Source organism: Scyliorhinus torazame, chromosome 12 (assembly GCF_047496885.1).
Source record: "Scyliorhinus torazame isolate Kashiwa2021f chromosome 12, sScyTor2.1, whole genome shotgun sequence".
Lineage (NCBI taxonomy): Eukaryota > Metazoa > Chordata > Chondrichthyes > Carcharhiniformes > Scyliorhinidae > Scyliorhinus > Scyliorhinus torazame.
In genome coordinates this window covers 83,289,665-83,305,241 of record NC_092718.1, presented here as the reverse complement: position 1 = coordinate 83,305,241, position 15,577 = coordinate 83,289,665, and the positions used below count along the sequence as shown (strand labels likewise).

Below are 15,577 nucleotides of genomic sequence, written 5' to 3'. Positions count from 1 at the left end.
GATGGCATCAGGACTGGGGTGAGGGGGTCACATATTTAAGGTTTTGGGTGGTGGGTGGGAGATGTGTGGATGAACCTTTTTACACAGCGTGAGGTAATGACCTGGAACTCGCTGCCCTCGAGGGGGGCGAAAGTGGAGACGATGAACGATATCAAAAGGCAATTGGACGGGGACTTGAGGGAAATTAACTTCCAGAGATACGGGATAGAGCGGAGGGAATGGACTGACTGGATTCATCTACACCGAAACATCATGGGCTAGAAGGGCCGAATGGCCTCCACCAGAATGACTCAATAAACTGAGGTAAGGTGAAGTCGGAAGTGATGTGAAGCAGAGATATTTGAAGGAATGTTTTCTGTATCGTTCAATGATTGGGTGAATAAAGGAATGTAACTGTCTGGTCTGGGCCTCTTGGCTGGTTTTCACAATTGATGTGTGAGTTCTGCATTATACTGACATTCACTGGCATAATCTGTGCTGATTGTCGCACGTGGAGACCGCCCTGAAGAAACAGGATTATAAAATGGCAACGTCGAGAGGGAATATGACACACTCCACTGGCCTGGACAAATGCAGCTCCAAAAACACTGAAGAAGCTCCACACCGCCCAGGACAAAGCAAAAAATGGGTTCAAGGGATATGGGGAACAGGTAGGGAGGTGGATTTGAGACCAGGAAGAGATCAGCCATGATCTGATTGAATAACGCAGCAGGCTCGAAGGGGAATTGCTGACTTGTGTTCCTAATTTCTATGCAGCCCCACTTGATTGGCATCCTATCCACAAACATTCACTGCCTCCATCATTTATGCACAGTGTTGGTTAGCTCAGTTGGCTGGGCAGCTGGTTTGTCATTCAGAGCAAGGCCAGCAGTGTGGGTTCAATTCCTGTACTGGCTGAGGTTATTTTTGTTTTGGGAAAAATCTTGAAACGAGGCATTTATATATTAACACAACAAACATAGGGCGGGATTCTCCCCTAGCCGGCGGGGCGGGGGAATCCGGCATAATGGAGTGGCGGGAACCACTCCGGCGTCGGGCCGCCCCAAAGGTGTGGAAGTCTCCGCACCTTTAGGGGCCAAGCCCTCACCTTGAGGGGCTAGGCTTGCGCCAAAGTGGTTTCCGCTCCACCGGCTGGCGGGAAAGGCCTTTAGCGCCACGCCAGCCAGTGCAGAAAGGTCGTTGCCGGGCGACGCATGCGCGGGAGCGTCAGCGGCTGCTGACGTCATCCATGCGCAGGGGAGGGGGTCTCTTTCGCCTCCGCCATAGTGAAGACCATGGCGAAGGCGGAAGAAAAAGAGTGCCCCCACGGCACAGGCTCGCCCGCGGATCGGTGGGCCCCGATCGCGGGCCAGGCCACCGTGGGAGCACCCCCCGGGGCCAGATCGCACCCGCGCTCCCCCAGGACCCTGGAGCCTGCCCTCGCCGCCTTATCCCGCCGTTCAAAAGGTGGTTTAATCCACGCTGGCAGGAGAGGGTTGACAGCGGCGGGACTTCGGCCCATCGCGGGCCGGAGAATCGCCGGGGGTGGGCCCGACGCGGCGCGATTTCCACCCCCGCCGACCGGCACGATTCCCGCCCCCGCCGAATCTCTGGTGGCGGAGAATTCGGGACACGGCGGGGGCGGGATTCACGCCAGCCCTCGGCGATTCTCCGACCCGGTGGGGGGTCGGAGAATCGCGCCCCTAATCACAAAACAAAGCAATCCCACAGGGCTGCAAATAACCAAGTCAACAAAATACCTAACACCAAGCCCCCCCCCCCCACTACTGACATCTTGGGCGGGATTCTCCGGTCTCTGACGGCGGAATCGCATTCGGCGATCAGCCGGAGTATTCACGTTGATGCCGAAATCGGAGATGGAGCTGCTTTTGCGATGCCCCGCCCCCTCCAAAACGGAATACTCTAGGAGTACACCACACGCCTTATGGACGGCCTCAGGAGATTACCTGAGGCCCTCCCCTATGCTCCGCCCCCGATGGGCCGAGTTCCCAACGCCGTCGGTCACTTGTGGTATTTATTTTCGGGAACTCGGCGTGGCGACTGCGGAGTAAGTCCAGCGCTACCATAGTCAGGGGGGAGCCGATCCGTGGGCAGGGGGGGCTTTGGCGGGGACTGGGGGCACTGGTGGGGTGGTTGCCCGGTGGTGACGAGCCTGGCCAAAGGGGGTCACTATTTGGCAGGCCGGGTCTGCGGCATGTAGCACATGCGCATGCACGGCCACGGACCCAGCAATTCTCTGGCCGTATCGGCAGCTAGAAGCAGGTGCTCTATGCTGCGTGCCAGATGGGGATTGGTGGCCATTTTGTAGGTTGTAAAACGGCATCGTTCCCACGCCAGCGTCAGCACATTGTCTCAGAATCAGAGAAACCAGCCCCCTTATCTTTTCTTTAAGAAGTCGATAAACGGCTGCCACCTCCGGGCAAACCCCTCTACAGACTCCCTCAAGGCGAACTTTATTTTTTTCTAGCCTGAGAAATTCTGCCAGGTCATTCATCCACACCCCCGGTTTCGGGGGCTCCGTGTCCCTCCATTCCAACAATATCCATCTCCAGGCTACCAGGGAGGCAAAGGGCAAGACATCGGCCTCTGGACTCCTGGGTCTTCTGACACTCTGAAGATCGCCACTTCTGGACTGGGGACCACCTTCACCTTCAGTACCTCCGACATGAAGTCAGCAAACCCCTGCCAGAATCCCCCAAGCTTCGGACATGCCCAAAACATGTGGACATGATTCGCAGGCCCTCCCGCACACCACACACACCAATAATCCACCTCTTCATAAATCCTGCTCATCCTGACCACAGTCATATGTGCCATGTGGAGAACCTTAAAATGGATCAGGTTAAGTCGAGCGCACGACGAGGATGCATTCACCCTCCTCAGGGCCTCCTCCCACAGCCCAGCCTTCAACTCCCCACCCAACTCTTCCGCCCACTTGCGCTTCATTACCCCTATCGGGGCTCCCTCCCAATCCATCAGTTCCTTGTAATATTCTGACACCTTCCCCTACCCGTGCTCTTGACACCATCTTGTCCTGTAGCCTCTGGGGTGGCAGGTGAGGAAAGAATGATACCTGCTTCCAGACAAAGTCTCTCACCTGCAAATACCGGAACCCATTCCCGACGGGCAGCTCAAATTCCTCCTTCAAGCTCGCAAAGCCGCTATCAATGAACAGATCGCCAAGCCGCTCATTCCCCACCCGATGCAACCTCAAACCCCCCCCCCCCCAATCCAGCCCCCCCCCCCCCCCCCAACCCGGAAGAAACTAATGATTCCCAGATATCGGTGCCCAAAGCGAGGCCCCCTCCAGCCTTAGGTGCTGCCGCTACTGTCCTCACATCCTGAGGGCTGCCACCACTACTGGGCTTGCGGAGTAAGTGGCCGGCGATAATGGCAAAGGCTCTGTCAATACCATCCCCAAACACGTACCCTTGCAAGAGGCTGCCTCCATCCGCTCCCACACCGATCCCTTCCCCACCACTTCCGCACCAAAGCTATGTTCGCCACCCAATAATAGTTCATGAGATTCAGGAGAGCCCCCCCTCGACTCCGTTCCAGCAGCACCTCCTTCACCCGCAGGACTTTACCCACCCAAAGAAACCCTGAAATCATCATATTCATTCTCCTAAAGAAAGCCTCAGGAATAAAAATCAGGAGGTTTTGGAATACACTCAAGAAGCTTGGGAGGACTGTCATTTTCACCGATTGCACCTGTCCCGCCAGTGACAGCGGGAGTACATCCCACCTCCTAAACTCTCCCTTCATCTGTTCCACCAGCCGAGCTAAATTCAGCTTGCGTAGCTGCTCCCAAACCTGCGCCACCTGAATACCCAGATGCCGCAATCCCCCCCCTCACCACCCTAAATGGCAACTCCCCCAGCCTCTTCTGTCCCCCCGCTTTGATCAGAAAAACCTCCCTCTTCCCCATTTTCAATTTGTACCCTGAGAACCGGCCGAATTGCTTCAAAATCCTCATAATCTCCCCCCCACCCAATATCTTCCAATGGTTCAAAATATAAATCAGCAAGTCGTCCGCGTACAGTGAGACCCTATGCTCCATCCCCCCGTACTAACCCCTGCCATTCCCTTGACGCTCTCAGCACCATTGCCAATGGCTCTATAGCCAATGCAAAGAGCAATGGGGAGAGTGGACATCCCTGCCTCCTTCCCCGGTGCAGCCTGAAATATTCTGGTTTGTCCGCACACTCGCTACCGGTGCCCGGTACAATAACCGGACCCAGTCCACAAACCCCTGACCGAACCCAAACCGCCCAAGAACCTCCCACAAATAGTCCCACTCCACCAGGTCGAAGGCCTTCCCTGCATCCATGGCAGCCACCAACTCCACACTACGATAATGTCTGGGGAAGCACCCCCTGCTCCCTCACCTCATTGAACGCTCTTACCAGCAGGGGCCCCAAGACCCCCGAGAACGTTTTGAAAAATTCCACTGGAAACCCGTCTAGACCCGGGGCCTTCCCCACCTGCATCACCTCCATACCCTCCACCCCCAAGCCCAATGGGGACTCCCAGCTCCTCCACCAGATCGTCTTCCACCCTCGGGAACTCCAACCCTTCCAAAATATGCCTCATTCCCTTCACCCCGGCTGGGAGCTCCAACTCATACAGCTGCCTATTAAAATCCCTGAACACCCGATTCACCCCCATCGCGTCCAATACCACCTTCCCTCCCCTATCCTTCACTTTCCCGATCTCCCTCGCTGCCTCCTGCTTCCTTAGCTGTTGTGTCAACATCCTATTAACCTTTTCCCCATATTCATAAACCACCTCCTTCGCTCTCCTCAACTGCCCCACCACCTTACCCGTGGATAACAACCCAAACTCCATTTGCAGTTTCTGCCGCTCCCTCAGCAACCCTGCTTCCGGGGCCTCCGAATCCCTCCTATCTCTGCAAGATGTTCTCCACTAACCTTGCCATCTCCGCTTGCTCTATCTTATCCCTGTGTACCCATATCAAAATAAACTCCACCCTTCAATGCCTCCCACACCGTGACAGCCGAAGCCTCACCCATGTCATTCAGCTCCACATATCCCCGAATGGCAGCCTCCACCCGCTCATAGACGTCCTCATCTGACAACAACGCCACATTCAACCTCCACTGCGGGCCCTGCGCCCCCCACATTGACCAGTAAGTGCACCCAGTGCGGAGTGTGGTCCGAAACGCCCACCCCCGCCAACAACGCCCTATCCAACACAAAATAGTCGATTCCGGAGTACACTCTGTGCACATGGGAAAAAAAACGAGAATTCCTTTGCCCTTGGCCTGCCAAACTTCCACGGTCCAACCCGCATGCGCTCCATAAACCCCCTCAGTTCCTTCGCCACTGCCGATACTCTCCCCGACCTCGGACTCGACCGATCCAATTTTGGCTCCAAAACTGTATTAAAGGCTCCTCAGACAGCACCTTCCAAACCCATGAGCACTACCATCTGGAAGTACAGGGTAGCAGATACCTGGGAACAGCTTATGAAACATCCAGTTTGGAAACAGCGGATATTCCCATTCCCAATTAGACATTGCAAAGGCACTGGGAGGGATTCTCCGGTCGCCGACGCCAAAATCGCGTTCAGCTGGAGAATCCCCGTTTGCGGCGGAGTTGGGGGCGGAGCTGTTTATGCGAGTACACCGCAAGCCATCAGGACGTCACCTGTGGCCCTTCCCCGATGCCCCGCCCCCGATGGGCTGAGTTCCCAACGACGCGGAACACACATTGTATTTTGTTCTGTGGAACCGCGTGGGGAGGGGAGGGGCTTTGGCGAGGGCTGAGGGCACTTGTGGGGGTTGGTCCCGGGGTGGCGAGGGGAGTTACTGGGGGTCATTAGTTGGCAGGCTGGGTCCGCGTGCTGCTGGCGCCGTGCTGCATGGCACGGCTGCCGCAGGCCGCCGCCATGCGTCTGCGCGGCCACGGAACCGGCCATTCGCCAGCCGTTAAAGGCGTGTGAGCCGGGAGCTTTACCTGGCACGGCTGCAAGCCCCCCAATGGTCCCGGAATCAGTGCAGCTATTGCGCCATTGTTTCTGGCGTAAAACGCCACTATTCCCACGACGGCGTCAGAACGTATTCTGCAAATCGGAAAATCCAGCCCACTGTCTTTGGACAGTCATTTATTAATGAGATTAATTCGCAACCAGATGTCTTTCCCCATCTCAGGATGTCCCAAACACAATGAGGAACTTTCTCTTTTGAAATGAGGTCACTGTTGTAAAGTAAGAAACACAGCGTTGTTTTCGTGCACAGCAAGATCCCACAAGCAGCAATGTGATAATGACCCAGATCGTCAGTCTTTTTAATTTTTTCATAGAATTTACAGTGCAGAAGGAGGCCATTCGGCCCATCGAGTCTGCACCGGCTCTTGGAAAGAGCACCCTACCCAAGGCCAACACCGCTACCCTATCCCCATAACCCAGTAACCCCACCCAACACTAAGGGCAATTTTGGACACTAAGGGCAATTTATCATGGCCAATCCACCTAACCCGCACATCTTTGGACTGTGGGAGGAAACCGGAGCACCCGGAGGAAACCCACGCACACACGGGGAGGATGTGCAGACTCCGCACAGACAGTGACCCAAGCCGGAATCGAACTTGGGACCCTGGAGCTGTGAAGCAATTGTGCTATCCACAAGGCTACCGTGTTGCCCCTTAATGATGTTGGTTGAGGGATAATTATTGGCCTCAGGATTATGGGGAAAAGATCAAAAACACACACCCCTCCCCCCACTGCTCTTCTTCCAAATGTTGACTGTGGATTCTTTTGTACCCACCCGAGAGAGCAGACTGAGCCTCAGTTGAATGCCTCATTCTGAAAGACAGCAACTCCAACAGTGCAGCACTCCCTCAGTACTGAACGTCCGACAGTGCAGCACTCACTGAGAACTGGCTATCCGACAGTGCAGCACTCTCTTGGCACTACTCTCCGACAGTGCAGTGCTGCCGCAGCACTGACTCTCCGACAGTGCAGCACTCCCTCAGTACTGAAAGTCCGACAGTACAGCACTCGATTAGAACTGGCTATCCGACAGTGCAGAATTCTCTTGGCACTACTCTCCGACAGTTGAGTGCTGCCGCAGCACTGACCCTCAAACAGAGCAGCACTCCCTCAGTACTGACCCTCAAACAGTGCAGCACTCACTCAGTACTGAACCTTCAACAGTACAGTGCTCACTCAGCACTGCTGCTTTCAAAGTGCGCAGAAGCAGTAGGGCAGGGAGCTGCAAAATTCACAACCTGTTGTAATAATAACAAGAAGAAGAATCGCTTATTGTCACAAGTAGGCTTCAAATGAAGTTACTGTGAAAAGCCCCTAGTCGCTACATTCCGGCGCCTGTTCGTGCATTCCAATGCAGCAATTCAGCAGCAAGTGCTCTAGAGTTTAAATTATGAAGAGCGCATTTCGTTCAAAAGGGAACAAAGTTCCATAGTGAGCGCTTTTAGCCGTGTGTTTCCTGACACTTGGCTAATCAACGCGACTGGCATTGTATTAGCAACCTAAACGAGGAACATGTGGCCAAGGCCGCACAAAGCCCCATTTTGAACAGTGAGGAGATCCATTTACCAGTACTCACCATTGTATCGCAAGATCAGGACACCGGTACTCACCATTTTATTGCGAGATGAGCGCCCTTGCACCCCCCAACACCCACGCAGTACATCCCTGGCCCGATCATGCATATACAAAAAATGTCAACCTGGCACCTTGGCAGGGCCACTTGGGTGCCAGACAGTGTTGCCAAGGTGCCTGGGTGGCACTACAAGCTGACATGGGCACTGCCAGGGTGACATTGCCAGGGTGCCCAGGTAGCACTGCCAGGTTGCACAGGTAGCACCAGCAGTGCCAGGGCACCATTCTGCCCAAAGAGCATGCAGGCTGTGTGCCTCTGATCCCCTGGGAGAACCCCACGAGTGCCATTCCATCTGGTCACCGTTTGTGGGGACAAGTGCTGAACGGCGCTCGCCCGAGGTCTCTGAAGCAAGGGGGATGGATCCCAACCTCAGATACTCAGGAATCTGCACATTAGAGTGAGACTAGCTGTCTAGCAGATTTGCCAAAAAGTGATCCAGCTCACAATGGGTGGGATTTACTTCACAACATCTTGCAAGATCATGTTGGATCTCGCAAGGCATTGAGAGCCGGGTCGATCCCGGGAGCAGGATCTCCTGACTTTTATCAGCCACGCTGCGCCACGTCGAGCAGCTTTTCTGGTGCGGGATCGTGCACCAAGTTTATTTATTCTCAACCAATTTCCCCGAATTCAGGCCGTTCCACACCAATGCACACACCTCCACAAATGAGACAGCCAGACACAACGTTTGGATGCAGATAAAGAAAGTTAAATATAACTGTGAGAAACCTCAAGCGAAGTATGGCAGTTTGATGAGCAGAGGAAGTTTGGCGAGGAGGAGAGGGCGTTGACCTCTTTCATTTCGAACTTTTTCACCCTGTTGAAATTGATTTCTGCTGTTTCACAGGGTGGGGGTGAACTCTTGGTGAGTATCTGCTGAATATCCGGTACATGTCAAGATCTATTTTCTAAATGTTTAAAGTAGCACTGAAGTTTGTGTAAAGATTAATAAATATCCAAAAGAAGATAAATAATTGTATAAAATCATTAAGTAATTTATTAAAGCTCGTAAGTATGGCAGGAGAGGTGAAATGTCAAAGCTGCAACATGGGGGATATCATGGATACCTGTGTTGTGCAAAGGGAGCATGTCTGCAGTACCTGTCTGCTGCTTGGGCAACTTTGGGTCGGAATTATTGAGCTGGAGGCTGAGCTGCCGCCACTGCAACACGTCAGGGAGGGTGGGAGTTACCTGGAAGCTTTGTTTCAACAGGCAATCACACCCCTTGAAATTGGGTCTTCTGGTGGGATGGCTTCAATGGGACATCCCTGGTGTAGAGAATCCCTGCCACCAGCAGATGGCGTCCCGCCTAGCAACACACAGCTGGGGAAACGGAGAATCCGCAGTTATTTTTACTGATTGCAGTTAATTCAATCTTGAATTAGGATTTCCGTTCAATCATAGAATCAACTAATTTACAGTGCAGCGGGAGGCCATTCGGCCCATCAAGTCTGCACCGGCTCTTGGATAAGAGCACTCTACTTAAGCCCACGCCTCCACCCTATCCCCGTAACCCCACCTAACCCTTTTGGACATGAAGGGCAATTTATCATGGCCAATCCATCTAACCTGCACACCTTTGGACTGTGGGAGGAAACCGGAGCCCCCGGAGGAAACCCACGCACACACGGGGAGAACGTGCAGACTCCGCACAAACAGTGACCCAAGCCGGGAATCGAACCTGGGACCCCGGAGCTGTGAAGTAACTGTGCTAACCACTGTGCTACCGTGCTGCCCACAATGACAGGCATGTGATTCCCTGACTGGATTGGATGGTTGAAAGTTGGAACGGGGTCCTGCAGAGCGAACGGTCCACAGCAGGTTGTGAGGTTTTGCATAGTCCATTACATGGGAGTTTGGTTCTCAGGTGAACCTTGAACCTGGATCGGGTTAATTACTCTGCCTGCTTGGTGACTTACAGTTTGTTTCAGAGTCTGCTTCTCAGGCTGGTCGATGAGTGCCGGTTCTTGACAGGCAAAGATGACACAGCCTTCCTCTGCAGCTGACGGCCTGTTGCAGTCTGCCCTGGTCTCTTCATGCTTGGGGATAATAAAGGACGCCCATTTCAGCAGCCAATTTCGGTCACATAGTCAATGGCCATTGTCCATCAAGCATGGCTTAAAACTAAGAGGCCATTGAAACACTAAAATGAAATGGTTGGTGGTCTTTCACACCTAACTGGTGGATGACTGGTCTCACCAGCTTTCCTTTTGGTTAACTGTGAACCTGGAGATGAGGGGCGGGATTCTCCGATCCTGGGGCTAAGTGTTGGCGCCGTCGTAAATGCCGGAGCATTTCATGAAGGTATCATCTGGCCCCTAGGATCAGCGATCCTGCGCCGCACAGGGGGCCAGCATGGCACTGGAGCGACTCGCGCAGCGCCAGCTGCCGATACTGGCGTCAGCACGGGCCGGCGCGAGTTCGCGCATGCGTGCCACGGCCGGTGCAAGTTTGCGCGTGGGTTGCCTTCGACGCAACATGGCGGAGACCTCCAGGGACCCGGCGCGGAGGAACATAGGCCCCCATCGGGATAAGCCTGCCCGCCGATCGGTAGGCCCCAATCGTGGGCCAGGCCACCGTGGAGGCCCGCCTCGGAGTCAGATCGCCCCCCCCCCCACCAGGCCGCTCCCGGCAGCATGAACGGCGAGGCCCTGCTGGGTAGGACCAGACGAGAATGACGCCGGCGGGACTCGGCCGAACCTGGCAGGCACTCGGCCCATCGTGCGGGGAGAATTGGCGGTGGGGCCGCGTTGATCGCGCCAGCACCATTGACGCTGATTCTCCAGTCGCCGGGGAAACGGCAGTCCGGCATCTGAGCTGTGTCGCGGGATTCGAAATTTCCGGAAGCTTGATCAATTGAATGAGTCCATATGTAAGGTTATGAATACAACATTCTGTCACCGAGCGTGACACTGTTTGGAGCCACCACCAATCAATTACGAATTCATCAAAACAATGATGCACATTTATGCACTGTTGTTTTCTTGTCTCAAGGGAGGGGTGTGAATTATCCCCTGCAGGCAAATGGAACGCTGGGGTTTATTGTGAGGGGAATGGAGTTTAAAGTAGAGAAGTGTTGTTGCAGTTGTACAGGGCCTCAATGAGATTACATCTTGTTCACTGTTGCACACCTCTGCCCTCCTCACCAAAGCCAAGACTTGCATCAGAGGCAGTGCAGAGAATGCACTCCAGACAAAAGGGGCTCACAATCAAACTCCAAACTTCCCCAGAGTTAGGACGTTTGGGAGGGTCAGTACTGAGGGAATGCTGCACTGTCAGAAGGTCAGTACTGAGGGAGTGCTGCACTGTCAGAGGGTCAGTACTGAGGGAATGCTGCACTGTCAGAGGGTCAGTACTGAGGGAGTGCTGCACTGTCAGAGGGTCAGTACTGAGGGAATGCTGCACTGTCAGAGGGTCAGTACTGAGGAAGTGCTGTATTGTCAGTGGGTCAGTACTGAGGGAGTGCTGTATTGTCGGAGGGTCAGTACTGAGGGAGTGCTGCATTGTCAGAGGGTCAGTACTGAGTGAGTGCTGCACTGTCAGAGGGTCAGTACTGAGGGAATGCTGCACTGTCAGAGGGAGAGTGCTGAGGGAGTGCTGCACTGTCAGAGGGTCAGTACTGAGGGAGTGCTGCACTGTCAGAGGGTCAGTACTGAGGGAATGCTGCCCTGTCAGAGGGTCAGTACTGAGGGAATGCTGCACTGTCAGAGGGTCAGTACTGAGAGAGTGCTGCACTGTCAGAGGGTCAGTACTGAGAGAGTGCTGCACTGTCAGAGGGTCAGTACTGAGAGAGTGCTGCACTGTCAGAGGGTCAGTACTGTGGTAGTGCTGCACTGTCGGCTGGTCAGTACTGAGGGAGTGCTGCACTGTCAGAGTGTCAGTACTGAGGGAGTGCTGCTCTGTCAGAGGGTCAGTACTGAGGGAGTGCAGCACTGTCAGAGGGTCAGTACTGAGGGAATGCTGCACTGTCGGAGGGTCAGTACTGAGGAAGTGCTGTATTATCGGAGGATCAGTACTGAGGGAGTGTTGCACTGTCAGAGGGTCAGTACTGAGGGAGAGCTGCACTGTCAGAGGGTCAGTACTGAGGAAGTGCTGTATTGTCAGTGGGTCAGTACTGAGGGAGTGCTGTATTGTCGGAGGGTCAGTACTGAGGGAGTGCTGCATTGTCAGAGGGTCAGTACTGAGGGAGTGCTGCACTGTTGGAGGGTCAGTACTGAGGAAGTGCTGTATTGTCGGAGGGTCAGTACTGGGGGAGTGCTGTATTGTGGGAGGGTCAGAACTTGGGGTCATAGTTTGAGGATAAGGAATAAACCTTTTAGGACTGAGGTGAGGAGAAATTTCTTCACCCAGAGAGTGGTGAATCTGTGGAATTCACTACCACAGAAAGTGGTTGGGGCCAAAACATTGTGCAATTTAAAGAAGGAATTAGATATAGCACTTGGGGCTAAAAGGATCAAGGGATATGCGGGCAGGATCAGGATATTAAACTTGATGATCACCCATGATAGTAATGAATGGCGGAGCAGGCTCAATGGGCTGAATGGCCTCCTCCTGCTTCTATTTGCCATGTGTGTTTCTGTGTAAATGCTTTGTGACGTCCCGAGATGGAGGAAAGGTGCTGAGAAATGAAAAGCCACTTTTTCCCCCCCCCCAGTTGTAATGAAGAATGATATAACTCTGTTTCTCTCTCTCCACAGGTTCTCTCCGACTGCCCGAGGTTTTCCAGCATTTTCTATTTAAATCCCAGATTCACCATGTAACCTCTCCAATAACATATTGTGTGTGATTGTAGAACTTGTGTCTGAGAGGAACATTGGGCATCAAACCTCAATGTGCAACAATAAAGGATTGTAGATTGTGAGAGTTAAAATAAAGTCTCTCCCAATACAAAAGATTTCTGGGAAGACAACAGAACTTTTTCTTTTACTTCACAGGATGTGGGCGCTGTCCAGGCCCAGAATTTATTACCCATCCCTAATTACCCTTGAGAAGGTGATGGTGAGCTGCCTTTCTAAAACAGTGCCTTTTTCCTCAGATGGTGATGTCTAGCACGAGGGAACATAGCTTTAAATTGAGGGGAGATAGATATAGGACAGATGTCAGAGGTAGGTTCTTTACTCAGAGAGTAGTAAGGGTGTGGAATGCCCTGCCTGCAACAGTAGTGGACTCGCCAACACTAAGGGTATTCAAATGGTCATTGGATAGACATATGGACGATAAGGGAATAGTGTAGATGGGCTTTAGAGTGGTTTCACAGGTCGGCGCAACATCGAGGGCCGAAGGGCCTGTACTGCGTGGTAATGTTCTATGTTCTAGTGCAGTCCATGAGGTGTAGATACACCCATGGTGCTGTTAAGATGGGGTTCCATGATTTTGTCTCAGCGACAGTGAGGGAACGGCCAATATATTTCCAAGTCAGGGCGGTGAGTGATTTGGAGGGGTTCCCAAGTATCTGCTGCCCTTGTCCTTCTAGATGGTAGAGGTCGTGGGTTTGGAAGGTGCTGTCTAAGGAGCCTCGGTGAGTTCCTGCAGTGAATCTTCAATATGGTACGGCTGCCACTTTGCATCGGTGGTGGGGGGAGTGGATGGGCTGCTTTGTCCTGGATGTTGTCGAGCTTCTGACCTCATATTCTTGCCAGCGCACACACACACCAGTCCCCTACAGCCCTCTCGATTTCTGAACCCTCCTCCACCCCGACAGTCTTCCCTACCTCTGTAAACTCCTCCAATCCTGACAGCCTTCCCTATATGTGTCACCTGCTACAGCACCTACAAACGTCCCTTTCTCTGTAACCTCCTCCAGTACCTACAACTCTCCCTATCTTTGTAAACTCCTCCAGACCCAACAGCCTTCTCTATCTCTGAAACCTTCTCCAGCCTCTATAACCCTCTCTATCTCTGTAACTCCTCCAGTCCCTACAACTTGTCAAGTTCTTGTGCAGAGACAATTACTGAGTCGGCGTACCAAAGAACATCTAGTTCTAGACTAGTCAAATTTATTATTGTATAACAAACCGTGGGTTGGAATCATAGAATCATTGAATTTACAGTGCAGAAGTCATCGTAACTCTTTTGCTTCTTGTTTTGCGATTGCAACTGATCCCTTATCTTGTCATTTACTTGATTTACATCACTACCATTTTCCTGTTGTCGCAAAACTGCACCTAGACCATCCTTCGATGCATCTGTTGAAATGTTGGTGGTTTTTGTTGGCTTGAAAAATATTAACACTGGAATTGTCGTAAGAGCTTTCTTTAATGTGTAGAAATATAGATTTCTGGCTAACTATAACCAAGGCATGATGGGTACTTGCCCATAATTGTGTGCACTGAAAATACTGCTAACAGGGCAAGAATATATTGGAGGATCTCCTATTCTGTGTCACTTCCTTACCTATATCCATTTGTTTCCACACATTGTCACACACACATAGGCATGTATTGATACATTATCGATACAGCTTGAGTGCATCCTGGTATTGTAAGGAGTCACAATGTGAAGTTAAATAAGGTCTTTTAGGATATTAAGCTGGTGCTAACATTTGGTTGGCTCTTAAATCGTAATTTTCTCTGTTTGTTTAACCTTTGCTCTCGAGTCGCCAGGTATCTTTATGATACCGCCACGAGGTTCCAGTTCAAGTATTGATCAATAACTCAACACACCAATTAGTAAGATTCAAATCAAAACACATTTATTATACACAGTAAATCACTACTCATGCATAAACTCTACTTTCTAGGCTATTCCTATCACTAAAAGGCCTATACTTAGCTTCTGACTGGCCCACCAGGCCAGGGGAACAAATGGCCTTTCGTTCAGGTCCTGAGTCTGCAGGATTCAAAGCTGGTATGGACTGGTAGCTAGGAGCGCCTATCTCGTAGCGTGCGTTGACTGGAGACTTACTTGCTTGGCGGCAACAAGACAGGTCACTGTCAAGGGTTGGTTCAAATTGCTGAGTGACCCTGCCAAAGAAGGATGATTTGAACTTGGGGGCTTTACTTTATAGTCCCCAGGGGCTTCCCGCCCTTTGGGGCGGACCCCGGTATCTGGTTCCAAGTGATTGGACTACTTTCCGATCATTTGGATCGATTTCTCCAATGCTGGAGCGGTTCCCTGATCGCTGGGCGGCCCCTAAGTGTCCGTTGGCCTTCCTTTGTCTTGGCTCCTTCTGGCGCCGAGGGGTCTGGCTTGGCTTTGTTTACATTTACTGTTGCCATTGTGCCTGGGAATCGCACATTACTATGTAGATGGCTGCTACATTACTATGCAGATGGCTGCTGGTTTCCGTGCTGTCTGGTTGTTTTGCAGGTTCCAATATACATGATTTCTGTATTTGCTAGTCTTTGCTTGTGTTGGCTGAATTTCCCTTCAGCCTTTGCGGTTCTCCATTTTAAGTCGGGAAGTGGCCAACTCAGGTGGCTACATAAGCTAAGAGGTTTATTTAGGCACCAAGATTCGAAGTCATGTGGCATTTGTTTACTCCAGTGTATAAATATGCCAGGAGGGACTGTTGTGCTTTGGATTCTCGCCCCAACCCTTGCTTAGGCGCAGTCTCCCCTTGTTGCAAGTAAAATAAATTAACTGTTGATGTTAACCTGTATTTTGTTGTCTGAGTCTTACTCGGAATCGAGTTTTCAACAAATGTGATCCTCTCTTGTTCATGCTGTTCAGTCCAAGTGAAATTATTCACTTTCTGCAGGATATCTCGACGACATGCTGTCTTTGCTGAGAGGTTTGGTATGAACTTTCCAATGAAGTTGATCGTACCCAGAACTCTCAGTACTCCCTTTTTATCTATAGGTCAAGGCATATTTATAATGGCTTGTATCTTCATGTCATCAGGCTTTATTCCTTGAGCAGACAATCTGTCTCCTAGAAATGTTATTTTCTTTGCACCAAACTGACATTTGGCCTTGTTGAGACACAGCCCA

General features: G+C 52.0%; 1 long non-coding RNA gene across 1 annotated transcript in view; it reads left to right on the top strand.

Moving 5' to 3' along the window:
• The window catches only part of LOC140386525 (uncharacterized), a 172,780-nt gene extending 157,542 nt beyond the window's left edge, over window positions 1-15,238 (top strand). The window contains exon 5 of the long non-coding RNA XR_011933631.1: window positions 12,344-15,238. This is a non-coding gene — a long non-coding RNA (uncharacterized lncRNA). The remainder of the gene's footprint in view (window positions 1-12,343) is intronic.
• Window positions 15,239-15,577: the final 339 nt, after the last annotated feature.